The sequence below is a fragment of the Pseudophryne corroboree genome, chromosome 7, assembly GCF_028390025.1.
Source record: "Pseudophryne corroboree isolate aPseCor3 chromosome 7, aPseCor3.hap2, whole genome shotgun sequence".
NCBI classification, from domain to species: Eukaryota; Metazoa; Chordata; class Amphibia; order Anura; family Myobatrachidae; genus Pseudophryne; species Pseudophryne corroboree.
Window position 1 is genome coordinate 374796359 of NC_086450.1, and position 26701 is coordinate 374823059.

General features: G+C 48.7%; 1 protein-coding gene across 1 annotated transcript in view; it reads left to right on the top strand.

Annotated features, from left to right (window-relative positions):
• DNAAF5 (dynein axonemal assembly factor 5) overlaps positions 1-26701 on the top strand; it is a 241225-nt gene that overhangs the window by 209125 nt on the left and 5399 nt on the right. The gene's annotated exons all lie outside the window — the stretch shown is intronic.

Below are 26701 nucleotides of genomic sequence, written 5' to 3' on the forward strand. Positions count from 1 at the left end.
CCTGAGCCTATTTAGGACAATAATTGCTAGTGTTTACTGTATTATAGAGAGCTGACAGCCTCATTGGGGCTGTGCAGCTCAGGGCAGGGCCGTCCCTAGGCATAGGCAAACTAGGCAAATGCCTAGGGCAATTGGAATGCCATAGGGCACAAGCAGCTTCTTCTGATTAAAATGATATACAGCATGCCTATATTCTGTGTGTGACTGCAGCTGTATCTACATACGAAATGCTACGTTACAGTGTATTCCTGGAAATCACTGTAACGTAGCATTTCATATGCAGATATAGCCACAGTCGCACACAGAATATAGGCATGCCACATATCATTTAAATCAGCAGAAGCTGCTTGTGCATCTCAGTCACATAGCAATGCAAATAAGAAGCATTTTCGGCAAAAAAAGGTGCCCAACGTTAGCAGAGCTGACCTAAAACTGCCAGCTGACTCATGCCAGGCAGTATTGAGGCAGGAAGTATGAGGACACATCTGTATCCAAGCAGAGGTAGAGGTCACAGTGTTAGTGGCTGTGTGAGTGCTGTGTACAGGTGGGTTGGTTGTGCAATACTGTTCAGCATATGTGTAAGGGGCATTATGTGTGTCATGTGTATAAATGCATTAATAATGTGCAGCATATGTGTAAGGGACATTATGCGTGTCATGTGTATAAGGGCATTAATAATGTGCAGCTTCAGGGGCGGATCCAGAACAAAATGACGGGGGGCACCATGACACAGGAAATGAAGGGGAGGTACTTTAGAGCGCACATAAGACGCACGTGCTCCAGAAAAGTGGGTGTGGCCTTGCAACAATAGGTGTGGCTTCAAAGAGAATGCCATATCCATGAGGCAGTGGGTGATGCCACAGAATGTGACATGGGGAGATTGTTTGTGACATAGTGGATGACGGGGAAAGATAGTGGGTGACAGGGAGAGGCAGACAGGAGGGAGAAGTGATGGGGAGAAATAGTGGGTGACGGAGAATGTGACAGGGAGAGGCAGTGGGTGATGTCAGGTAGAGAGTAAAAGGCAATGGGTGACATGAGAGAAAAGTGATGGGGAGAGATAGCTGGAGACAGAAAGGCAGTAGGTGACAGGCAGTGGGATCTATATTTGGGACACCGGTCTAGATGGGAATGGGGCAGAGAGATGGTGGTGGGAGGGGGAAACACTAGGCTGTAGAAGGGGGTACACTGGGCTGAATGAGGGGATGTTCTTGCTGAGGGGCAGTGAGATGGGGGCAGGGGGCTGGGAGAGGGGAGACACTGGGCAGGCAAGGTGGTAGATACTGGGATAAGGGAGTTAGTGAGATGGTGGGGGACACTGGGCTGGATTGGGGGGCCCAGGACACTATGAATGGGGAGACACTTGGCAGGATGGGAAGGGGGCAGTGAAAGGGGTAACACTGGGCTTGTGAGGAGGGATCAGTATGTCTAGACTCACTGGGGGGTTCTAGATGGGAGAGCAGTGAGATGGGAACAGTGGGCTGGTTGGGGAGGGAAGGGGAAACATTGGGCTAGCAGGATGGGAGATACTGGGGCTGGGGGCAGTAATGGTGGGGGCACCAGGCTGGAGAAGGGGGCAGAAACTGAGAGAACACTGGTCTGCTGCTGTTTCTGTCTGGCCCTGCACATGCGAGTGCAGCACCGCACACTCAATCAGTAGCCCTTCCCGTGTCCCTGCACCCTACCTGCTTACTCGGTCCCCAGCTCAGCTCAATCACCCCTGCACTGCCAACTCTGTGCAGGGATCTGTCTCCTGGTGGCGGGTCTGGCTGGCTCCATCAGGTGGCGGCTTGCTCTATCTAACAGGCGGCATTGGCGGCTCTCACTCCCCCACTCCCCCGCAATCATCGTTCCGCGGAGCCCCTCCTCCCCCGTGTACTAGTGCAGCCAGGGAGAGGGTGACACTAAAGTCCGGATTAAGCCCAGCCCGCGAATCAGAATGCAGGAGGCGGAGCTGGGCTGATCGTTCCTTGGTAAGCTGCTACAGGAAGGAGGGACTGACAGCCGGCAGCCTCATTGTGCAGCATTAAAAAAAAAACACCTCCTAAATGACAGGGGGGGCACGTGCCTTGGTGCCCCCCTCCCCCCCCCCCCCCGAATCCGCGTATGTGCAGCTTATATGTAAGGGACATTATGTGTATGAGGGCATTAATAAAGGTTGGCATAATGTGTAAGGCGCATTATGTTTATAAGGACAATAAAGTGTGTCATATGTGTAAGGGGCATTACAGTGTGGCATTATGTGTATAAGGTGCTCTTCTGTGTAGCATACCATATAGAAAGGGCACTGCTGTGTGGTCTTATGTGAATAAAGAGAATTATGGTGTGGTGTAATGTGAATAAGGAGAAATTCAGTGTGATGTAACGTAAATAAGGGGCACTACTGTGATGCAGTGACGTGCGGTTGGGGGTGAGGCAGAGCCTTTCCTGTCATACTAATGTTTGGACCAGAGTTTTGACAATATAAAGTATATGAAAAATATAAAGAATATGTTAGAAATATCTTCTTTGTATTGTTCTAATGATTTTTATAGTCAAAACTCTGGAGTAAAAAGTCTATGGCAGGTGAGGCAGTGTCTATTTTTTCCGCACATCTCTGATCAAAACTCAGCAAATTTCCAGGAGTTTATACTGCTGCACCTGTGCATAATGCCCACATTAACCCTTTGGCTCATATATTGTGTGTAAATCTGGCTCTGGTACTAGCCAGTGCCTCCTGAGTCATTTACCTCACCACATGTAACGTATATAAGGTAAAGTGGTACTACTGTGTGATGTAATGTGAATTAAGGACACTATCGCATGATATAACATGATTAAAGTTGCACTACTGTGTGGTGTAGTTTGAATTGGGGGTACTATTGTGTGGCCATTCCCCTTCCTAGCAAGATCACGCCCTTTTTTGAGCTGTGTGCCGAATGTGCACACTGTTCCTATTTAAAATATAGGGGGTAGGAGCACCAAAATGAGGACTGCTATGGGTGAGGGGTGATGGTGCCGGGAAAGGGGTGCAGGGCCAAAGGCAAAACTAGCGGTGGTGCTAGGGGGCACCAGCCAAAATCTTGCCTAGGGCATCATTTTGGTTAGGGCTGGCTCTGGCTCAGGGTGTGCTGGTGTCCTCTCTACCTCCTGTCTCTCCTCTCACATACAGTAGGGCAGGCTTGCATTATAACTGTTTGTGTGTATGTGTTTGTTATTGTGCTTACTGTGAACCATGGGTAAACACAAGCTGTGCAGTGTATGTCACACCAGATTCTCTCCATTATCTAATGACTCTGTTTCCTGTGAACAATGCAGTCAATCTTCACAAATCAGTGAAGGGGCTGGGGGAGAGGGTCCAGAGCCCCACTAGTTAGGGTCTCTTAAGACTATGATGTCAGATATGTCATCCCAACTCACTGCTAATGTGCAGAAGACTCATATGCTGCAACAAACTGTTGCAGATGTAGCTGCTAGGGCAGATACACAGCCCCCCCTCTCTCATACAGGTCCCTAGAAGCGTGGTTTACCTGCTATACTATCTGATACAGATGATGATATACAGGATGATGGAGATGACCCGGATCCTGTTAGTGGGGATCCAGATGCTGCTCAGGGTATTAAACTAGAGATGAGCGCCGGAAATTTTTCGGGTTTTGTGTTTTGGTTTTGGGTTCGGTTCCGCGGCCGTGTTTTGGGTTCGACCGCGTTTTGGCAAAACCTCACCGAATTTTTTTTGTCGGATTCGGGTGTGTTTTGGATTCGGGTGTTTTTTTCAAAAAACCCTAAAAAACAGCTTAAATCATAGAATTTGGGGGTCATTTTGATCCCAAAGTATTATTAACCTCAAAAACCATAATTTACACTCATTTTCAGTCTATTCTGAATACCTCACACCTCACAATATTATTTTTAGTCCTAAAATTTGCACCGAGGTCGCTGTGTGAGTAAGATAAGCGACCCTAGTGGCCGACACAAACACCGGGCCCATCTAGGAGTGGCACTGCAGTGTCACGCAGGATGTCCCTTCCAAAAAACCCTCCCCAAACAGCACATGACGCAAAGAAAAAAAGAGGCGCAATGAGGTAGCTGTGTGAGTAAGATAAGCGACCCTAGTGGCCGACACAAACACCGGGCCCATCTAGGAGTGGCACTGCAGTGTCACGCAGGATGTCCCTTCCAAAAAACCCTCCCCAAACAGCACATGACGCAAAGAAAAAAAGAGGCGCAATGAGGTAGCTGACTGTGTGAGTAAGATAAGCGACCCTAGTGGCCGACACAAACACCGGGCCCATCTAGGAGTGGCACTGCAGTGTCACGCAGGATGGTCCTTCCAAAAAACCCTCCCCAAACAGCACATGACGCAAAGAAAAAAAGAGGCGCAATGAGGTAGCTGACTGTGTGAGTAAGATAAGCGACCCTAGTGGCCGACACAAACACCGGGCCCATCTAGGAGTGGCACTGCAGTGTCACGCAGGATGTCCCTTCCAAAAAACCCTCCCCAAACAGCACATGACGCAAAGAAAAAAAGAGGCGCAATGAGGTAGCTGTGTGAGTAAGATAAGCGACCCTAGTGGCCGACACAAACACCGGGCCCATCTAGGAGTGGCACTGCAGTGTCACGCAGGATGTCCCTTCCAAAAAACCCTCCCCAAACAGCACATGACGCAAAGAAAAAAAGAGGCGCAATGAGGTAGCTGACTGTGTGAGTAAGATAAGCGACCCTAGTGGCCGACACAAACACCGGGCCCATCTAGGAGTGGCACTGCAGTGTCACGCAGGATGTCCCTTCCAAAAAACCCTCCCCAAACAGCACATGACGCAAAGAAAAAAAGAGGCGCAATGAGGTAGCTGACTGTGTGAGTAAGATAAGCGACCCTAGTGGCCGACACAAACACCGGGCCCATCTAGGAGTGGCACTGCAGTGTCACGCAGGATGGCCCTTCCAAAAAACCCTCCCCAAACAGCACATGACGCAAAGAAAAAAAGAGGCGCAATGAGGTAGCTGACTGTGTGAGTAAGATAAGCGACCCTAGTGGCCGACACAAACACCGGGCCCATCTAGGAGTGGCACTGCAGTGTCACGCAGGATGGCCCTTCCAAAAAACCCTCCCCAAACAGCACATGACGCAAAGAAAAAAAGAGGCGCAATGAGGTAGCTGACTGTGTGAGTAAGATAAGCGACCCTAGTGGCCGACACAAACACCGGGCCCATCTAGGAGTGGCACTGCAGTGTCACGCAGGATGGCCCTTCCAAAAAACCCTCCCCAAACAGCACATGACGCAAAGAAAAAGAAAAGAAAAAAGAGGTGCAAGATGGAATTGTCCTTGGGCCCTCCCACCCACCCTTATGTTGTATAAACAGGACATGCACACTTTAACCAACCCATCATTTCAGTGACAGGGTCTGCCACACGACTGTGACTGATATGACGGGTTGGTTTGGACCCCCCCCAAAAAAGAAGCAATTAATCTCTCCTTGCACAAACTGGCTCTACAGAGGCAAGATGTCCACCTCATCATCATCCTCCGATATATCACCGTGTACATCCCCCTCCTCACAGATTATCAATTCGTCCCCACTGGAATCCACCATCTCAGCTCCCTGTGTACTTTGTGGAGGCAATTGCTGCTGGTCAATGTCTCCGCGGAGGAATTGATTATAATTCATTTTAATGAACATCATCTTCTCCACATTTTCTGGATGTAACCTTGTACGCCGATTGCTGACAAGGTGAGCGGCGGCACTAAACACTCTTTCGGAGTACACAGTTGTGGGAGGGCAACTTAGGTAGAATAAAGCCAGTTTGTGCAAGGGCCTCCAAATTGCCTCTTTTTCCTGCCAGTATAAGTACGGACTGTGTGACGTGCCTACTTGGATGCGGTCACTCATATAATCCTCCACCATTCTTTCAATGTTGAGAGAATCATATGCAGTGACAGTAGACGACATGTCCGTAATCGTTGTCAGGTCCTTCAGTCCGGACCAGATGTCAGCATCAGCAGTCGCTCCAGACTGCCCTGCATCACCGCCAGCGGGTGGGCTCGGAATTCTGAGCCTTTTCCTCGCACCCCCAGTTGCGGGAGAATGTGAAGGAGGAGATGTTGACAGGTCGCGTTCCGCTTGACTTGACAATTTTCTCACCAGCAGGTCTTTCAACCCCAGCAGACTTGTGTCTGCCGGAAAGAGAGATCCAAGGTAGGTTTTAAATCTAGGATCGAGCACGGTGGCCAAAATGTAGTGCTCTGATTTCAACAGATTGACCACCCGTGAATCCTTGTTAAGCGAATTAAGGGCTCCATCCACAAGTCCCACATGCCTAGCGGAATCGCTCCGTGTTAGCTCCTCCTTCAATGTCTCCAGCTTCTTCTGCAAAAGCCTGATGAGGGGAATGACCTGACTCAGGCTGGCAGTGTCTGAACTGACTTCACGTGTGGCAAGTTCAAAGGGCATCAGAACCTTGCACAACGTTGAAATCATTCTCCACTGCACTTGAGACAGGTGCATTCCACCTCCTATATCGTGCTCAATTGTATAGGCTTGAATGGCCTTTTGCTGCTCCTCCAACCTCTGAAGCATATAGAGGGTTGAATTCCACCTCGTTACCACTTCTTGCTTCAGATGATGGCAGGGCAGGTTCAGTAGTTTTTGGTGGTGCTCCAGTCTTCTGTACGTGGTGCCTGTACGCCGAAAGTGTCCCGCAATTCTTCTGGCCACCGACAGCATCTCTTGCACGCCCCTGTCGTTTTTTAAAAAATTCTGCACCACCAAATTCAAGGTATGTGCAAAACATGGGACGTGCTGGAATTTGCCCATATTTAATGCACACACAATATTGCTGGCGTTGTCCGATGCCACAAATCCACAGGAGAGTCCAATTGGGGTAAGCCATTCTGCGATGATCTTCCTCAGTTGCCGTAAGAGGTTTTCAGCTGTGTGCGTATTCTGGAAAGCGGTGATACAAAGCGTAGCCTGCCTAGGAAAGAGTTGGCGTTTGCGAGATGCTGCTACTGGTGCAGCCGCTGCTGTTCTTGCGGCGGGAGTCCATACATCTACCCAGTGGGCTGTCACAGTCATATAGTCCTGACCCTGCCCTGCTCCACTTGTCCACATGTCCGTGGTTAAGTGGACATTGGGTACAACTGCATTTTTTAGGACACTGGTGAGTCTTTTTCTGACGTCCGTGTACATTCTCGGTATCGCCTGCCTACAGAAGTGGAACCTAGATGGTATTTGGTAACGGGGGCACACTGCCTCAATAAATTGTCTAGTTCCCTGTGAACTAACGGCGGATACCGGACGCACGTCTAACACCAACATAGTTGTCAAGGCCTCAGTTATCCGCTTTGCAGCAGGATGACTGCTGTGATATTTCATCTTCCTCGCAAAGGACTGTTGGACAGTCAATTGCTTACTGGAAGTAGTACAAGTGGGCTTACGACTTCCCCTCTGGGATGACCATCGACTCCCAGCAGCAACAACAGCAGCGCCAGCAGCAGTAGGCGTTACACGCAAGGATGCATCGGAGGAATCCCAGGCAGGAGAGGACTCGTCAGAATTGCCAGTGACATGGCCTGCAGGACTATTGGCATTCCTGGGGAAGGAGGAAATTGACACTGAGGGAGTTGGTGGGGTGGTTTGCGTGAGCTTGGTTACAAGAGGAAGGGATTTACTGGTCAGTGGACTGCTTCCGCTGTCGCCCAAAGTTTTTGAACTTGTCACTGACTTATTATGAATGCGCTGCAGGTGACGTATAAGGGAGGATGTTCCGAGGTGGTTAACGTCCTTACCCCTACTTATTACAGCTTGACAAAGGGAACACACGGCTTGACAAATGTTGTCCGCATTTCTGGTGAAATACTTCCACACCGAAGAGCTGATTTTTTTGGTATTTTCACCAGGCATGTCAACGGTCATATTCCTCCCACGGACAACAGGTGTCTCCCCGGGTGCCTGACTTAAACAAACCACCTCACCATCAGAATCCTCCTGGTCAATTTCCTCCCCAGCGCCAGCAACACCCATATCCTCCTCATCCTGGTGTACTTCAACACTGACATCTTCAATCTGACTATCAGGAACTGGACTGCGGGTGCTCCTTCCAGCACTTGCAGGGGGCGTGCAAATAGTGGAAGGCGCATGCTCTTCACGTCCAGTGTTGGGAAGGTCAGGCATCGCAACCGACACAATTGGACTCTCCTTGTGGATTTGGGATTTCGAAGAACGCACAGTTCTTTGCGGTGCTTTTGCCAGCTTGAGTCTTTTCAGTTTTCTAGCGAGAGGCTGAGTGCTTCCATCCTCATGTGAAGCTGAACCACTAGCCATGAACATAGGCCAGGGCCTCAGCCGTTCCTTGCCACTCCGTGTGGTAAATGGCATATTGGCAAGTTTACGCTTCTCCTCCGACAATTTTATTTTAGGTTTTGGAGTCCTTTTTTTTCTGATATTTGGTGTTTTGGATTTGACATGCTCTGTACTATGACATTGGGCATCGGCCTTGGCAGACGACGTTGCTGGCATTTCATCGTCTCGGCCATGACTAGTGGCAGCAGCTTCAGCACGAGGTGGAAGTGGATCTTGATCTTTCCCTAATTTTGGAACCTCAACATTTTTGTTCTCCATATTTTAATAGGCACAACTAAAAGGCACCTCAGGTAAACAATGGAGATGGATGGATACTAGTATACAATTATGGATGGACTGCCGAGTGCCGACACAGAGGTAGCTACAGCCGTGGACTATTGTACTGTACTGTGTCTGCTGCTAATATAGACTGGATGATAATGAGATGTAGTATGTATGTATAAAGAAGAAAGAAAAAAAAACCACGGGTAGGTGGTATACAATTATGGATGGACTGCCGAGTGCCGACACAGAGGTAGCTACAGCCGTGGACTACCGTACTGTACTGTGTCTGCTGCTAATATAGACTGGATGATAATGAGATGTAGTATGTATAAAGAAGAAAGAAAAAAAAAACCACGGGTAGGTGGTATACAATTATGGATGGACTGCCGAGTGCCGACACAGAGGTAGCTACAGCCGTGGACTACCGTACTGTGTCTGCTGCTAATATAGACTGGTTGATAATGAGATGTAGTATGTATAAAGAAGAAAGAAAAAAAAACCACGGGTAGGTGGTATACAATTATGGACGGACTGCCGAGTGCCGACACAGAGGTAGCTACAGCCGTGGACTACCGTACTGTGTCTGCTGCTAATATAGACTGGTTGATAATGAGATGTAGTATGTATAAAGAAGAAAGAAAAAAAAAACACGGGTAGGTGGTATACAATTATGGACGGACTGCCGAGTGCCGACACAGAGGTAGCTACAGCCGTGGACTACCGTACTGTGTCTGCTGCTAATATAGACTGGTTGATAATGAGATGTAGTATGTATAAAGAAGAAAGAAAAAAAAAACCACGGGTAGGTGGTATACAATTATGGATGGACTGCCGAGTGCCGACACAGAGGTAGCTACAGCCGTGGACTACTGTACTGTTTCTGCTGCTAATATAGACTGGTTGATAAAGAGATGTAGTATGTATGTATAAAGAAGAAAGAAAAAAAAACCACGGGTAGGTGGTATACAATTATGGGACGGACTGCCGAGTGCCGACACAGAGGTAGCTACAGCCGTGGACTACCGTACTGTACTGTGTCTGCTGCTAATATAGACTGGTTGATAAAGAGATGTAGTATGTATGTATAAAGAAGAAAGAAAAAAAAAAACACGGGTAGGTGGTATACAATTATGGATGGACTGCCGAGTGCCGACACAGAGGTAGCTACAGCCGTGGACTTCTGTACTGTGTCTGCTGCTAATATAGACTGGTTGATAAAGAGATGTAGTATGTATGTATGTATAAAGAAGAAAGAAAAAAAAACCACGGGTAGGTGGTATACAATTATGGACGGACTGCCGAGTGCCGACACAGAGGTAGCTACAGCCGTGGACTACCGTACTGTACTGTGTCTGCTGCTAATATAGACTGGTTGATAAAGAGATGTAGTATGTATGTATAAAGAAGAAAGAAAAAAAAACCACGGGTAGGTGGTATACAATTATGGACGGACTGCCGAGTGCCGACACAGAGGTAGCTACAGCCGTGGACTACTGTACTGTGTCTGCTGCTAATATAGACTGGTTGATAAAGAGATGTAGTATGTATGTATAAAGAAGAAAGAAAAAAAAACCACGGGTAGGTGGTATACAATTATGGATGGACTGCCGAGTGCCGACACAGAGGTAGCTACAGCCGTGAACTACCGTACTGTGTCTGCTGCGACTGGATGATAAATAATGATATAAAAAATATATATATATCACTACTGCAGCCGGACAGGTATATATTATATAATGACGGACCTGCCGGACACTGTCTGTCAGCAGAATGAGTTTTTTATAGAATAAAAAAAAAAACACCACACAAGTCACACGACGAGTGTTTAACTTTTTCAGGCAATCCCAATATAGTATACTACTAACTATACTGGTGGTCAGTGTGGTCAGGTCACTGGTCAGTCACACTGGCAGTGGCACTCCTGCAGCAAAAGTGTGCACTGTTTAATTTTAATAATATGTACTCCTGGCTCCTGCTATAACCTATAACTGGCACTGCTCCCCAGTCTCCCCCACAATTATAAGCTGTGTGAGCACAGTCAGATATATACATAGATGATGCAGCACACTGGGCTGAGCAGTGCACACAGATATGGTATGTGACTGAGTCACTGTGTATCGTTTTTTTCAGGCAGAGAACGGATTATATTAAATAAAACTGCACTGTCTGGTGGTCACTGTGGTCAGTCACTACTAAACTCTGCACTCTCTACAGTACTCCTAAATCAAGTGTCTTTAGGAGTAAATCAAGTGTCTGTCTCAAATCAATCTCACTCTCTCTCTTCTAATCTAAATGGAGAGGACGCCAGCCACGTCCTCTCCCTATCAATCTCAATGCACGTGTGAAAATGGCGGCGACACGCGGCTCCTTATATAGAATCCGAGTCTCGCGAGAATCCGACAGCGTCATGATGACGTTCGGGCGCGCTCGGGTTAACCGAGCAAGGCGGGAAGATCCGAGTCGCTCGGACCCGTGAAAAAAAACATGAAGTTCGGGCGGGTTCGGATTCCGAGGAACCGAACCCGCTCATCTCTATATTAAACCCCTCATTTTGGCTATAAGGGATGTGTTGAAGCTTCCTCTAGAGGACGCTGCATCACAGCAGTCATTATTCTTTGTACAAAACAAGCCTAATGTCACTTTCCCTGATTCTACAGAGTTAGATGACTTATTCAAACAGGCCTGGAAAAATCCAGACAAAAAATTGTATGGGGTATATTCAATTGACGTCAAAAGCTGCCGTCTGTCGAAAAGACGACAGTTTTCCACTTTTTTTAGGTCGGAAGGGGTTCCAACTTATTCAATATTTTTGACAAGTTGAGAAATTTGACTTGTGGCAAAGCACGTGGATCGGCGGTATAGCTGCCGATCCACGTGCTTGTGTTGAAAACGGTTTTGGCCCCCTTTTCGACCATCTCATCTCAGGTTTTGGCCCCCTTTTCGACCATCTCAGTCCGACATCAAAAGATGTGATGCGGGACCTTAGTGGAGGACAGGGAAGGGGGACGGGGGGAGAGCCGCCGGGGGGGGTTGGGGGGGGGGATCTCGCTTGCTGGAGCCGGGTGGACGCTGCCGGGAGCGACGGCTGTTATGCGGGTACGGGAGCGGGGTGGCGGGCTGCAGAGCACTACCTATGATGGGCACCCCCGGCCGCCGCTGACTGGTCCCCCGGCCACCGCTGACCGTCCCGCCGCCTGACAGGTTCCCCCGCCTGCTGCAGTTACCTCTCCCTGGCGCCACTGACGGGGAGAGGCAGAGATCCGGGGGGGGCCGCGGGCAGATGGGGGAGAGCAGCGGCAGCCGCTGCTGTAGCGCTGCTCTCCCCGTCTGCCCGCGGCTCTCCCCCCGTCTCTCTCCGCCCCCGCATCTCAATTCGACTTTTTTAAAAGTCGAATTAAATGTCATTTGAATAGCCCAGGTCGGATCCATTCCGACAAGTGAATGTCGGAATGGATCCGACTTCAATTGAATATACCCCTAAGTGTCCAAAAAGTTTTTGCGCACTTTCCCATTTGCATCTGAAGGTAGAAAATTTTGGGAGGAACCCCCTGGGGTGGATTTCTCCGTATCTCTCCTGTCTAAAAAGGCGGTGCTACCCGCCCTGGGCTCCTTTACCATGAAGGATCCTGGGGATAGGAAGATTGAGACTACACTAAAATCTATATACACAGCAGCCGGTATAGCACAAAGACCGGTCATTGTGGGTTGCTGGATGACCCATGCTATTCATTCTTGGGCCATTCAAATTCAGGGGGGCCTCTCAGGGGGTATGCCCTTAGTTAGTATGGTAACTCTCCTGAAGCACATTCAGGACACTACACGTGTCCTCTTAGATTCACTCAAGGAGATGGGGAATATTAATGCTCGGACTTCTGCCATGGCAGGGCCTTGTGGTTGCGTCAGTGGATTGCGGAAGCAGAATTTAAACGTAGTGTGGAATCCCTCCCCTTTTCTGGGGAATGGCTTTTTGGGGTCGAATTGGATACCTGGATTTCCAAAGTTACGGCTGGGAAATCCACGTTTCTCCCCTCTGGGGCCCCTCCGGCGAGACGATCCTATCCTGGGCAGTCTCTCCAGTCCTTTTCGGTCTCACGGGTTTCGATCTAAGGCCAGAGGTGCCTCCAATGCGGCTAGAGGCAACAGAGGTAAGTCCAGAAAACCAGCCAGCACCAGTTCTCAGGAACAGTACACTGGTTCGGCTTCCACTAAGGCCTCAGCATGACGGTGGCCACCCACAGAGCCGGCCCTAACCAATATGATGCCCTAGGCAAGATTTTGACTGGTGCCCCCTAGCACCACCGCTGGTTCCGCCTCTGACCTTGCACCTCTTTCCCAGCACCCCTCACCCAAAGCAGTCCTTATTTTGGAGTTTGTATCCTCTATATTTTAAATAGGAACAGTTTGCACATTTGGCGCACAGCCCAAAAAGGGGTGTGGTTTTGCTGGCAAGGGGCATGGCCACACAATAGTAACCCCAATTCCAATTACGCCACACAGTACTGCAACTTTATTCACATTTGATCATGCGATAGTGTCCATAATTCATATTACATCCTACAGTAGTATCACTTTACCTTATAAACGTTACTCCTCACAGTAGAGCCCCTTATTCACATTACATCACACTGAATTGCTCCTTATTCACATTACACCATACCCTATTGCTCTTTATTCACATTAGATGACACAAAAGTGCCCTTTCTATATGCAACGCCACATAGTAGAGAACCTTTTACATATTATTCCACACAGTAATGCCCCTTACACATATAAGACACATTAATAATGTCCTTATAAACACAATGTGCCTTACACATTATGACAACCTTTATTAATGCCCTTTTACACATAATGTCCCTTACACATATGCTGCACATTAATGCCCTTATACACATAATGACACACACAGTGCCCCCTACACATTTGTTGCCAATTATTAGTGCCCCTATACACATAATGACACACATACAGTAGGGGTGGTATTCATGTGACCGCTGGTCAGCTGACCGACAGTCACATGACCTCCTCCACCAGCCCGACTGGTCACTGTCCCGATGGTCGGCATGCCGACCAACAGGGACTATTTCCACTCGTGGGTGTCCACGACACCCATAGAGTGGGAATAGAACCCGTGGCGACCGCAGGTCACCACCGAGCCCGCAACGTGGCGAGCGCAGCGAGCCCGCAAGGGGCTTGCTGCACTCGCCCCTCCCCACCAGGATCCCGGCGTCGGTATGCTGCCGGGATCCCGGCGTCGGTAAGCTGACCGCCGGTCAGCCGTACTACACCCTACAGTAGTACCCTGTTACACATATGCTGCACATTATTAATGCCCTTACACACATAATGACATGTATAGTGCCCCTTACACATATGTTGCACATTATTAATGCATTTTTACATGACACACATAATGGCCCTCATTCCGAGTTGATCGGTCGCAAGGCGAATTTAGCAGAGTTACACACGCTAAGCCGCCGCCTACTGGGAGTGAATCTTAGCTTCTTAAAATTGCGACCGATGTATTCGCAATATTGCGATTACTAACTACTTAGCAGTTTCAGAGTAGCTCCAGACTTACTCTGCCTGTGCGATCATTTCAGTGCTTGTCGTTCCTGGTTGACGTCACAAACACACCCAGCGTTCGCCCAGGCACTCCCACCGTTTCCCCGGCCACTCCTGCGTTTTTTCCGGAAACTGTAGCGTTTTCAGCCACACGCCCCTGAAACGCCGTGTTTCCGCCCAGTAACACCCATTTCCTGTCAATCACATTACGATCGCCGGAGCGAAGAAAAAGCCGTGAGTAAAAATACTTTCATCATAGTAAAGTTACTTGGCGCAGTCGCAGTGCGAACATTGCGCATGCGTACTAAGCGGATTTTCACTGCGATGCGATGAAAAATACCGAGCGAACAACTCGGAATGAGGGCCAATGCTCCTTACACATATTCTGAACACTACTGCACAACCAACCCACTCACATGCACACAGCAATCACACTGCCACTAACACTGAGACCTCTGCCTCTGCTTGGATACAGATGTGTACTCATAAATCTTGCCTCAATGCTAACGTTGGGCACTTTTTTTAATGAAAATGCATCTTATTTTCATTGCTATGTGGCTAGGATGCACAAGCAGCTTCAGCTGACTAAAATGATATGCAGCATGCCTATATACTGTGTGAGACTGTGGCTGTATCTGCATATGGAATGCTACACACAGAATATAGGCATGTTGCATATCATTTTAATCAGCAGAAGCTGCTGATGCCCCTAGGCATATCAAATGCCCTAGGCAATTGCCTAGTTTGCCTATGCCTATGGCCGGCTCTGGTCACCCACCCCGAGGGGTTCTCGAGGTGGGAGCTGGACTGCGTCACATCAGCCGCGTCTGGGAGGCTTCCTGCCAGGATGCCTGGGTCAGAGATCTTGTTTCTCAAGGCTACAGGCTGGAGTTCGACAGTACTCCCCCTCAACGATTTTTCAAATCAGGCTTACCAGCTTTGGAGGATATGCAAGTTATGTTGCAACAGGCTATCCGCAAGTTGGTCCAGTCCCACGTTAATTGTTCCAGTACCACTACTGCAATGTAGCAAGGGGTTTTACTCAAACCTGTTTGTGGTGACGAACCCGCACGGTTCGGTCAGACCCATTCTGAATCTGAAATCCTTGTATCCATATTTGAGGGTGTTCAGGTTCAAAATGGAATCCCTGCGAGCAGTGATTGTGGGCCTGGAAGAATAGAAATGTATGGTCTCCTTGACTATCAAGGATGCCTATCTCCATATTCCGATTTGGCCGATGGTTTTCTTTGCTGGACGATCACTACCAATTTCAAGCACTGCCCTTCAGTCTGTCTACAGCCCCGAGGGTATTCACGAAGGTGATGGCGGAGATGATTCTTCAACTCCGAGTCCAGGGGGTCAATGTGGTCCCTTATCTGGACAATCTTTTGATAAAGGCATGATCCAGGGAGCTTTTGTTGCTCCATATCGACTGCACCATCCATCTTCTGTCAGACCATGGGTGGATTTTGCTACTTACAGAAGTCCCACCTGTAGCCAACTCAGAGGCTTCTGTTCCTGGGGATGTTGTTGGATACTGTGGCCCAGAATGTGTTTCCACCAGAGGACAAGGCGAAAACACTACAGGAGATGGTCCGCATGATTCTCCGACCCACTCAAGTGTCCGTACATCTTTATATAAGATTGTTAGGCAAGATGGTGGCCTCATACGAGGCGATCCAGTATGGGAGGTTCCATGCCAGAACATTTCAGTTGGACCTCCTGAGCAAGTGGTTCGGCTCACATCTACAGATGCATCACATGCTTCAGCTTGTCACCTCAGGCCAGGATTTCCCTTCTGTAGTGGCTACAGTCCTCCAATCTCCTGGAAGGCCGGAGTTTCGGGATTCAGGATTGGACCCTCCTCACGACGGATGCAAGTCTGTGGGGATGGGGAGCTGTCACCCAAGGGGCACAGTTCCAGGGCAGGTGGTCAGCCCACGAAAGCCTCCTTCCAATCAACATTCTGGAACTTTGGGCAATCTACAATGCTCTGCTTCAAACCTTTCCTCCTCTGCTCAAGGATCATGCAATGCAGCTGCAGTCGGACAACGCCACGGCGGTGGCATATATCAGTCGACAAGGAGGGACAAAAAGCAGAGCCTGCATGCGAGAGGTGTCAAAGATACTCCTCTGGGCGGAAAGAAATGCAAGAGCCATGTCAATAATCTTCATTCCAGGTGTGGACAACTGGGAGGCGGACTTCCTGAGTCGTCACGATCTCCACCCCGGGGGAGTGGGAACTCCACCATCTGGTGTTCCAGCAGATCATCAACCGGTGGGGTTGCCCACAAATAGACATGATGGCTTCTCGTCTCAACAAGAAACTTCCCTGGTATTGCTCACGGACCAGGCACCCTCAGGCGAGGGCAGTAGATGCACTGACAACGCCTTGGCCTTACCGGCTGGTCTACCTGTTTTCTCTGATTCCGTTGCTCCCAAAGGTGCTCAAGCGAATCATAAATCAGGAGTCCAGGCAATTCTGATTGCCCCGGATTGGCCTCGGAGGGCGTGGTACGCGGATATTCTGGACATGTCCGTCGAAGACCCTTAGCCTCTACCACTCAGAAGAGATCTTCAACAAGGACCGTTCGTCTACTCGGACTTACGGCAACTTCGTTTGATGGCCTGGAGGTTGAGCGGAACATCCTAGCTCACAAGGGCCTTTCCAAAAAGGTTATTGCTACCATGGTTCAGGCCAGGAAACCTGTGACGTCAAAACACTATCATATCTGGAGATATGGAAGATATGTCTCTTGCTGCGAGGAACGCACATATACGCCTGCTGAGTTTCACTTAAGACGTATCTTACGTTTCCTGCAGGCTGGTATGGATAAGGGCTTACGTCTGGGTTCCATTATGTTCCAGATTTCAGCCCTCTCCATTTTCTTCCAGAAAAAATTGGCAGTGTTGCCGAAAGTTCAGACCTTCTTGCAAGGAGTACTCCACATTCAACCACATTTTGTGCCGCCTACGGCACCCTGGGATTTGGATGTTGTGTTAGCATTTCTACAGTCCTCCTGGTTTGAACCTCTGATGATGGTAGAAAACAAGTACCTCACGTGGAAGACTGTGATGTTACTGGCCCTGGCTTCTGCTCGACGTGTCTCAGAATTGGGGGCCTTATCGTGTAAAGGTCTGTACTTGGTCTTTTATGAGGACAGAGCGGAGCTCCGGACTAGACAGCAGTTCCTGCCGAAGGTTGTCTCCGCATTTCACCTCAATCAACCTATTGTGGTTCCGTCCAGTTCTACTTCTACTCCTTCGGAGGCATTGGATGCTGTGCGTGCCTTGAAGATCTATGTGATGCGCACAGCTCGGGTCAGGAACTCTGATTCCTTGTTCGTGCTCTATGATGCACAGAAAAAGGGTTGCCCTGCTTCAAGCAGTCCATTGCTCGTTGGATTCGGCTTACTATCCAACAGGCCTATGTGTCGGCAGCCTTACCTGTTCCTAAGTCTCTGAAGGCCCACAAGATCAGTGGGCTCTTCCTGGGTGGCTGCCCGTGGAGTCTCGGCCTTGCAACTATGCCGAGCTGCTACCTGGTAGGGGAAGAACACCTTTGTGAAGTTCTACAAGTTCTACAAGTTTGATACCCTGGCCAAAGAGGATACACAGTTTGGGCAAACGGTGCTGCAGCAGTCTCCGCACATTCCCGCCCATTCTGGAAGCTTTGGGACGTTCCCATCATACTAGTTTTCCCCAATATCCCTTATGGATGCTAGAGAAAATAGGATTTTAATACCTACCGGTAAATCCTTTTCTCGTAGTCCATAAGGGATATTGGGCACCCACCTCAGTGCGTGGACTTTCCTGCAGGTTCTTGTTCTATAGTTACCTGTTCAGCGGTTGCTGTTTGTTGTTACCAGCCGTTGCTGGTTGTTGTATGTTAGTGGTGTGCTGGTGTCTAAGTCTCGCCACCTTTTCTGTTATCATGTTCCTTCTCTCATATATGTCCTTTCTCCTTTGGGCACGTTTTTACCGATAACTGCCTGTGGGAGGGGGCATAGAGGGGAGCAGCCAGCACACCCAGTTGAAGAAATTTAAAGTACACTGGCTCCTTTGGACCCCGTCTATACCCAATCATGCTAGTTTTCCTCAATATCGCTTTGATGTTGGAAAGACACCAGTGAGGTTTCATATTGCACTGCCGGCAAATGATATATGGGCATTTTTGGACTGTACATAGGTCCATAAATCACGGTGGCATAATGTGATAGGGTGCTTTCAGGAAAGTAATAGGCCTATTATCATGGCACCCATGTATGTCTAACACTCTCAATTGATCATGACAACTAGGACTTATGGAAGACTTGTATAAACCGGTCTATTAACCTGTCCATTGCCAAATTGGCACGGTATTAAAGCACAATGAAAGCCGATAAGTAAGTGCACAAATCATGCACCATATTAATGTTTTCTCTAACGTCCTAGTGGATGCTGGGAACTCCGAAAGGACCATGGGGAATAGCGGGCTCCGAAGGAGGCTGGGCACTCTAGAAAGATTTAGGACTACCTGGTGTGCACTGGCTCCTCCCACTATGACCCTCCTCCAAGCCTCAGTTAGATTTTGTGCCCGGCCGAGGTTGGATGCACACTAGGGGCTCTCCTGAGCTCTTAGAAGAAAGATAGTCTTAGGTTTATTATTTTCAGTGAGACCTGCTGGCAACAGGCTCACTGCAGCGAGAGACTAAGGGGAGAAGAAGCAAACTCGCCTGCTTGCAGCCGGATTGGGCTTCTTAGGCTACTGGACACCATTAGCTCCAGAGGGATCGACCGCAGGCCCAGCCTTGATGTTCGGTCCCGGAGCCGCGCCGCCGTCCCCCTTACAGAGCCAGAAGCAAGAAGATGGTCCGGAAAATCGGCGGCATGAAGACATCAGTCTTCACCAAGGTAGCGCACAGCACTGCAGCTGTGCGCCATTGCTCCTCTCACACTTCACACTCCGGTCACTGAGGGTGCAGGGCGCTGGGGGGGGGCGCCCTGAGGCAGCAATAAAAACACCTTGGCTGGCAAAAATACCTCAATATATAGCCCCAGGGGCTATATATGAGGTAAATACCCCTGCCAGAATCCAGAAAAAAGCGGGAGAATAGGCCGCGGAAAAGGGGCGGAGCTATCTCCCTCAGCACACTGGGCGCCATTTTTCCCTCACAGTTCCGCTGGAAGGAAGCTCCCTGGCTCTCCCCTGCAGACTACTCTACAGAAAAGGGTAAAAAAGAGAGAGGGGGGGCATTTAATTTGGCGCAGTATATAGTTTATATTAAAAAGCAGCTATAAGGGACATAACTCAGTTAGTCCCTGCCTTATATAGCGCTCTGGTGTGTGCTGGCATACTCTCACTCTGTCCCCCCAAAGGGCTTTTGTGGGTCCTGTCCTCTATATTGAGCATTCCCTGTGTGTGTGGAGTGTGTCGGTACGGCTGTGTCGACATGTTTGATGAGGATAATGAGGTGGAGGCGGAGCAGATGCCTTTAGAAGGGATGTCACCCCCTGGGGGGCAGACACCTGAGTGGATGTGCTTATGGAAAGAAATGAGTGCACGTATAGACTCATTACATAAGAAATTTGACGACATGCCGACTGCGGGACAGCCGAGTTCTCAGCTCGTGCCTGTCCAGGTGTCTCAAAAGTCATCAGGGGCTCTGAAACGCCCGCTATCTCAGATGGCACAAGTAGATGTCGACACGGATACTGACACCAGTGTCGACGACGAGGAGTCAAATTTAATGCCCATTAAGGCCATTCACTGCATGATTGAGGCAATGAAAGAGGTGTTAAATATCTCTGATTTACATCCAGGTACCACAAAAAAGGGTATTATGTTTGGGGAGAAAAAACTACCTGTAATTTTTCCCCCGTCAGATGAATTAAATGAAGTGTGTGAAGAAGCGTGGGCTTCCCCTGATAAGAAATTGGTAATTCCTAAGAAGGTACTAATGGCGTTCCCTTTCCCGCCAGAGGATAGGTTACGTTGGGAAACACCTCCTAGAGTGGATAAAGCGCTCACACATTTGTCTATAAAGGTGGCACTACCGTCTCAGGATACGGCCGCCCTTAAGGAACCTGCTGATAGAAAGCAGGAGGCGATCCTGAAGTCTGTATATACACACTCAGGCATTATACTTAGACCAGCTATTGCGTCAGCATGGATGTGCAGTGCTGCCGCTGCGTGGTCGGATAAACTGTCAGAAAATATTGACACACTAGACAGAGACACGATTCTGCTAACAATTGACCATATCAAAGACTCAGTCTTATATATGAGAGATGCACAGAGGGAAGTCTGCCGGCTGGCATCTAAAATAAGTGCATTGTCCATCTCTGCTAGGAGATGCTTATGGACTCGCCAGTGGACTGGAGATGCAGATTCCAAAAGGCACATGGAAGTTTTGCCTTATAAGGGGGAGGAATTATTTGGGGATGGTCTCCACAGCAACGTCTGGGAAGTCAGCATTTTTACCCCATGTCCCCTCACAGCCTAAGAAGGCGCCATTTTATCAGGTTCAGTCCTTTCGGACCCAGAAAAACAAGCGGGGGAAAAGGAGGGTCTTTTCTCTCTAGAGGCAGAGGTAGGGGAAAAAGGCTGCAACAAACAGCAGGTTCCCAGGAGCAAAAGTCCTCCCCCGCTTCCTCTTCCAAGTCCGCCGCATGACGGTGGGGCTCCACAGGCGGAGTCAGGTACGGTGGGGGCCCGCCTCATGAATTTCAGCGATCAGTGGGCTCGCTCACAGGTGGATCCCTGGATCCTTCAAATAGTATCTCAGGGGTACAAGCTGGAATTCGAGGCGGCTCCACCACACCGGTTCCTAAAATCTGCCTTGCCGATTGCTCCCTCAGACAGGGAGGCGGTGCTAGCAGCGATTCACAAGCTGTATTCCCAGCAGGTGATAATCAAGGTACCCCTACTTCAACAAGGCCGGGGTTACTATTCCACACTATTTGTGGTGCCGAAACCGGACGGTTCGGTGAGACCCATTTTAAATTTGAAATCCTTGAACACATACATAAAAAAATTCAAGTTCAAGATGGAATCGCTCAGGGCGGTTATTGCAAGCCTGGAGGAGGGGGATTACATGGTATCCCTGGACATCAAGGATGCTTACCTGCATGTCCCCATTTACCATCCTCACCAGGAGTACCTCAGATTTGTGGTACAGGATTGCCATTACCAATTCCAGACGCTGCCGTTTGGACTCTCCACGGCACCGAGGGTATTTACCAAGGTTATGGCGGAAATGATGATACTCCTTCGAAAAAAGGGAGTTTTAATTATCCCATACTTGGACGATCTCCTAATAAAGGCACGATCCAAGGAACAGTTGTTAGTGGGAGTAGCACTATCTCAGGAAGTACTGCGCCAGCACGGCTGGATTCTGAATATCCCAAAGTCACAGCTGGTCCCGACGACACGTCTAATGTTCCTGGGAATGATTCTGGACACAGTCCAGAAAAAAGTGTTTCTCCCGGAGGAGAAAGCCAAGGAGCTGTCATCTCTAGTCAGAGACCTCCTAAAACCAAAACAGGTATCGGTGCATCACTGCACGCGGGTCCTGGGAAAGATGGTAGCTTCTTACGAAGCAATCCCATTCGGCAGGTTCCATGCCAGGAGTTTTCAGTGGGACCTGTTGGACAAGTGGTCCGGATCGCATCTTCAGATGCATCGCCTGATAACCCTGTCCCCAAGAACCAGGGTGTCTCTTCTGTGGTGGCTGCAGAGTGCTCATCTTTTGGAGGGCCGCAGATTCGGCATACAGGACTGGGTCCTGGTGACCACGGATGCCAGCCTACAAGGCTGGGGGGCAGTCACAAAGGGAAGAAACTTCCAAGGACTATGGTCAAGTCAGGAGACTTCCCTTCACATAAATATTCTGGATCTAAGGGCCATTTACAATGCCCTAAGTCAAGCAAAATCCCTGCTCCTACACCAGCCGGTGCTGATCCAGTCAGACAACATCACGGCAGTCGCCCATGTGAATCGACAGGGCGGCACAAGAAGCAGGATGGCAATGGCAGAAGCCACAAGGATTCTCCGATGGGCGGAAAATCATGTACTAGCACTGTCAGCAGTGTTCATCCCGGGAGTGGACAACTGGGAAGCAGACTTTCTCAGCAGGCACGACCTCCACCCGGGAGAGTGGGGACTTCATCCAGAAGTCTTCCAAATGATTGTAAATCAGTGGGGTCGTCCACAGGTGGACATGATGGCGTCCCGCCTAAACAAAAAACTAGAGAGGTATTGCGCCAGGTCAAGAGACCCTCAGGCGATAGCTGTGGACGCTCTAGTGACACCGTGGGTGTACCAGTCAGTTTATGTGTTCCCTCCTCTACCTCTCATACCAAAGGTATTGAGAATAATAAGAAAGCGAGGTGTAAACACAATTCTCGTGGTTCCGGATTGGCCAAGAAGAGCGTGGTACCCGGAACTTCAAGAGATGATCTCAGAGGATCCGTGGTCTCTGCCGCTCAGACAAGACCTGCTACAGCAGGGGCCCTGTCTGTTCCAAGACTTACCGCGGCTGCGTTTGACGGCATGGCGGTTGAACGCCGGATCCTGAAGGAAAAGGGCATTCCGGAGGAAGTCATTCCTACGCTTATTAAAGCTAGAAAAGAGGTTACAGCAAATCATTATCACCGTATATGGCGGAAGTATGTTGCATGGTGTGAGGCCGAAAAGGCCCCAACAGAGGAATTTCAACTAGGTCGATTTCTGCATTTCCTGCAAGCAGGAGTTAATATGGGCCTAAAACTAGGCTCCATTAAAGTACAGATCTCGGCTCTGTCGATTTTCTTTCAAAAAGAACTAGCTTCAGTACCTGAAGTTCAGACATTTGTGAAAGGAGTGCTGCATATTCAGCCCCCATTTGTGCCTCCTGTGGCACCTTGGGATCTCAACGTGATGTTGAGTTTCTTAAAATCACATTGGTTTGAGCCACTAAAAACCGTGGATCTGAAATATCTCACGTGGAAAGTGGTCATGTTATTGGCTTTGGCTTCAGCCAGGCGTGTGTCAGAATTGGCGGCTTTATCATGTAAAAGCCCTTATCTGATTTTCCATATGGATAGGGCAGAATTGAGGACTCGTCCCCAATTTCTCCCAAAGGTGGTGTCAGCGTTTCACCTGAACCAGCCTATTGTGGTGCCTGCGGCTACTAGGGACTTGGAGGACTCCAAGTTGCTAGACGTTGTCAGGGCCCTGAAAATATATGTTTCCAGGACGGCTGGAGTCAGAAAATCTGACTCGCTGTTTATCCTGTATGCACCCAACAAGCTGGGTGCTCCTGCTTCTAAGCAGACTATTGCTCGCTGGATTTGTAGTACAATTCAGCTTGCTCATTCTGTGGCAGGCCTGCCACAGCCAAAATCTGTAAATGCCCATTCCACTAGGAAGGTGGGCTCATCTTGGGCGGCTGCCCGAGGGGTCTCGGCTTTACAACTTTGCCGAGCAGCTACTTGGTCAGGGGCAAACACGTTTGCAAAATTCTACAAATTTGATACCCTGGCTGAGGAGGAACTGGAGTTCTCTCATTCGGTGCTGCAGAGTCATCCGCACTCTCCCGCCCGTTTGGGAGCTTTGGTATAATCCCCATGGTCCTTTCGGAGTTCCCAGCATCCACTAGGACGTTAGAGAAAATAAGAATTTACTCACCGGTAATTCTATTTCTCGTAGTCCGTAGTGGATGCTGGGCGCCCATCCCAAGTGCGGTTTATCTGCAATACTTGTACATAGTTATTGTTAACTAAATCGGGTTATTGTTGAGCCATCTGTTGAGAGGCTCAGTTGTTTCATACTGTTAACTGGGATTCATATCACGAGTTGTACGGTGTGATTGGTGTGGCTGGTATGAGTCTTACCCGGGATTCAAAATCCTTCCTTATTGTGTACGCTCGTCCGGGCACAGTGTCCTAACTGAAGCTTGGAGGAGGGTCATAGTGGGAGGAGCCAGTGCACACCAGGTAGTCCTAAATCTTTCTAGAGTGCCCAGCCTCCTTCGGAGCCCGCTATTCCCCATGGTCCTTTCGGAGTTCCCAGCATCCACTACGGACTACGAGAAATAGAATTACCGGTGAGTAAATTCTTATTATTTTCATTGAATGTGCTAGTAGAGATTTCTGTGTTGTGACTTATTTGTAGTCTGTTATGATTAAAACCCGCTATTGCCGAAATCCTTATCCCATTCATTGGTTTGCTCAAGCCCTGTTATTTGTTTTCATACTATAGCAGTCTACATACAGTGACAGCTAAGTGACTCTAGGTGGCAGCATTGTACCATTTCTGTATTGGTTTCATGTTTGTACACATAATATTGTATAACTGGGTTTTTTTTGTGTGAGTGTTTTTATGCATGTAGTGTGTTAACCTGGTTATTCCCAAATTGCTTGTCGAATGAATCTAGCTTTGTAACAGAATTTGATCCTGGTACAAGTAAATAACTGAGTACAGCACTAGAATTATTCGCTTAGGAAAGTGTTTAATGGTGGGTACATTTGCAGACTATGAAACATCGTCGGCAACAGGACCCTGCGGCGGGGCTGGCATCGGCACTTGCCAATGCCAGGGGGGAGGGCACTGCATTTCGGCAGCATGGCATCGCTAGCGACAGCCTCAGATCTTCTTGCATGTGGCTCAATCCATATCAAATGGTCCATAATTAAATTCATTTGTTGCTTGACCATTTTTTTTTATTTTTTGTGTGTGATGACCCCTATAAGTTAGTGTCGGAAACCACCATTAATTTATTTTTATTTACCTTCATTTGAAGATGGCGGACATTTTTGTATCATGGCGTATGACATTTTTCACTGTTGCGTATGTTTGGGGTAAATGCAATATCTCCGCTCAGAAAAGTCATAGAAAGCTGGGATAAAAACCATTACTTTCAGTACATTTCAAGCTCCATTTATTGTCATATAACTATTTCCCTACCTCACTTCCTTGTGAATGAAGTTAAAGGCCAAAGTTAAGTGTCAGATTTTTTTAAAAAGTCTATTTTTTGGAATGTATCTCAGTGGGAAGGAATACAATTTCAGAGCTGTCATTTTGTTTGTGAATAGTTATATATTCAAAGATTTGCCAAACAAAAGATGTGAGGTTGTCACTAGCGACCCGCGGGTGCGCTCATAGGCATCGTTGCCTTTCGTACACACGGAACGATTTGAACGATTGGTCGTTCCATTTGATTGGGAACGCCCACATCGTTTACTGAATCATTCCATGTGTGCCCATCTTAAGTGTCTCATATTCTTAGCAGACAAACATTACATGTAAACCTGATGCTATAAGTGGTATCATGGTGAATTAATCCCATAGACCAGTGTTTCCCAAACTGCCGGGGCACTTGCAGGGGTGTCGTGGGTTGGTGGCCCAGGACCAATTTAAATTATTTATGGTTAATGTAATGGGCAAAACCAGTGCTTGTATCTTACAATCATAAAATATGTGAATAAACGGAAGTGAATCCTGTCACTCGTCACATACCTGAACCTAAGGGTGACCTATAAGCTCAACTTATTTCAATGAATATTTCTCTAACGTCCTAGTGGATGCTGGGACTCCGTCAGGACCATGGGGAATAGCGGGCTCCGCAGGAGACAGGGCACATCTAAATAAAGCTTTTAGGATCACATGGTGCGTACTGGCTCCTCCCCCTATGACCCTCCTCCAAGCCCCAGTTAGGTTTTTGTGCCCGTCCGAGAAGGGTGCAATCTAGGTGGCTCTCCTAAAGAGCTGCTTAGAAAAAGTTTTTTTAGGTTTAAATCTCAGTGAATCCTGCTGGCAACAGGATCACTGCATCGAGGGACTTAGGGGAGAGATTTCCAACTCACCTGCGTGCAGGATGGATTGGAGTCTTAGGCTACTGGACACTTAGCTCCAGAGGGAGTCGGAACACAGGTCCTCCTGGGGTTCGTCCCGGAGCCGCGCCGCCGATCCCCCTTACAGACGCTGAAGACGGAGGTCCGGAAAGCAGGCGGCAGAAGACTCCTCAGTCTTCATGAAGGTAGCGCACAGCACTGCAGCTGTGCGCCATTGTTGCTACACGTCTCACTGATTCAGTCACGGAGGGTGCAGGGCGCTGCTGGGGGCGCCCTGGGCAGCAATATTAAATACCTTTAGTGGCAAAATAAATACATCACATATAGCCATTAAGGCTATATGTATGTATTTAACCCAGGCCAGTTTTCTTAAAACCCGGGAGAAAAGCCCGCCGAAAAAGGGGCGGAGCTTATTCTCCTCAGCACTCAGCGCCATTTTCCTGCTCAGCTCCGCTGGTGAGGAAGGCTCCCAGGACTCTCCCCTGCACTGCACTACAGAAACAGGGTAACAAAGAGAAGGGGGGCATAATTTGGCGATATTGATATATTAAAAGCGCTTATATCAAAAACAACACCTTCTAGGGTTGTTTATATACATTTATAGCGCTTTTGGTGTGTGCTGGCAAACTCTCCCTCTGTCTCCCCAAAGGGCTAAGAGGGTCCTGTCTTCGATTAGAGCATTCCCTGTGTGGCTGCTGTGTGTCGGTACGTGTG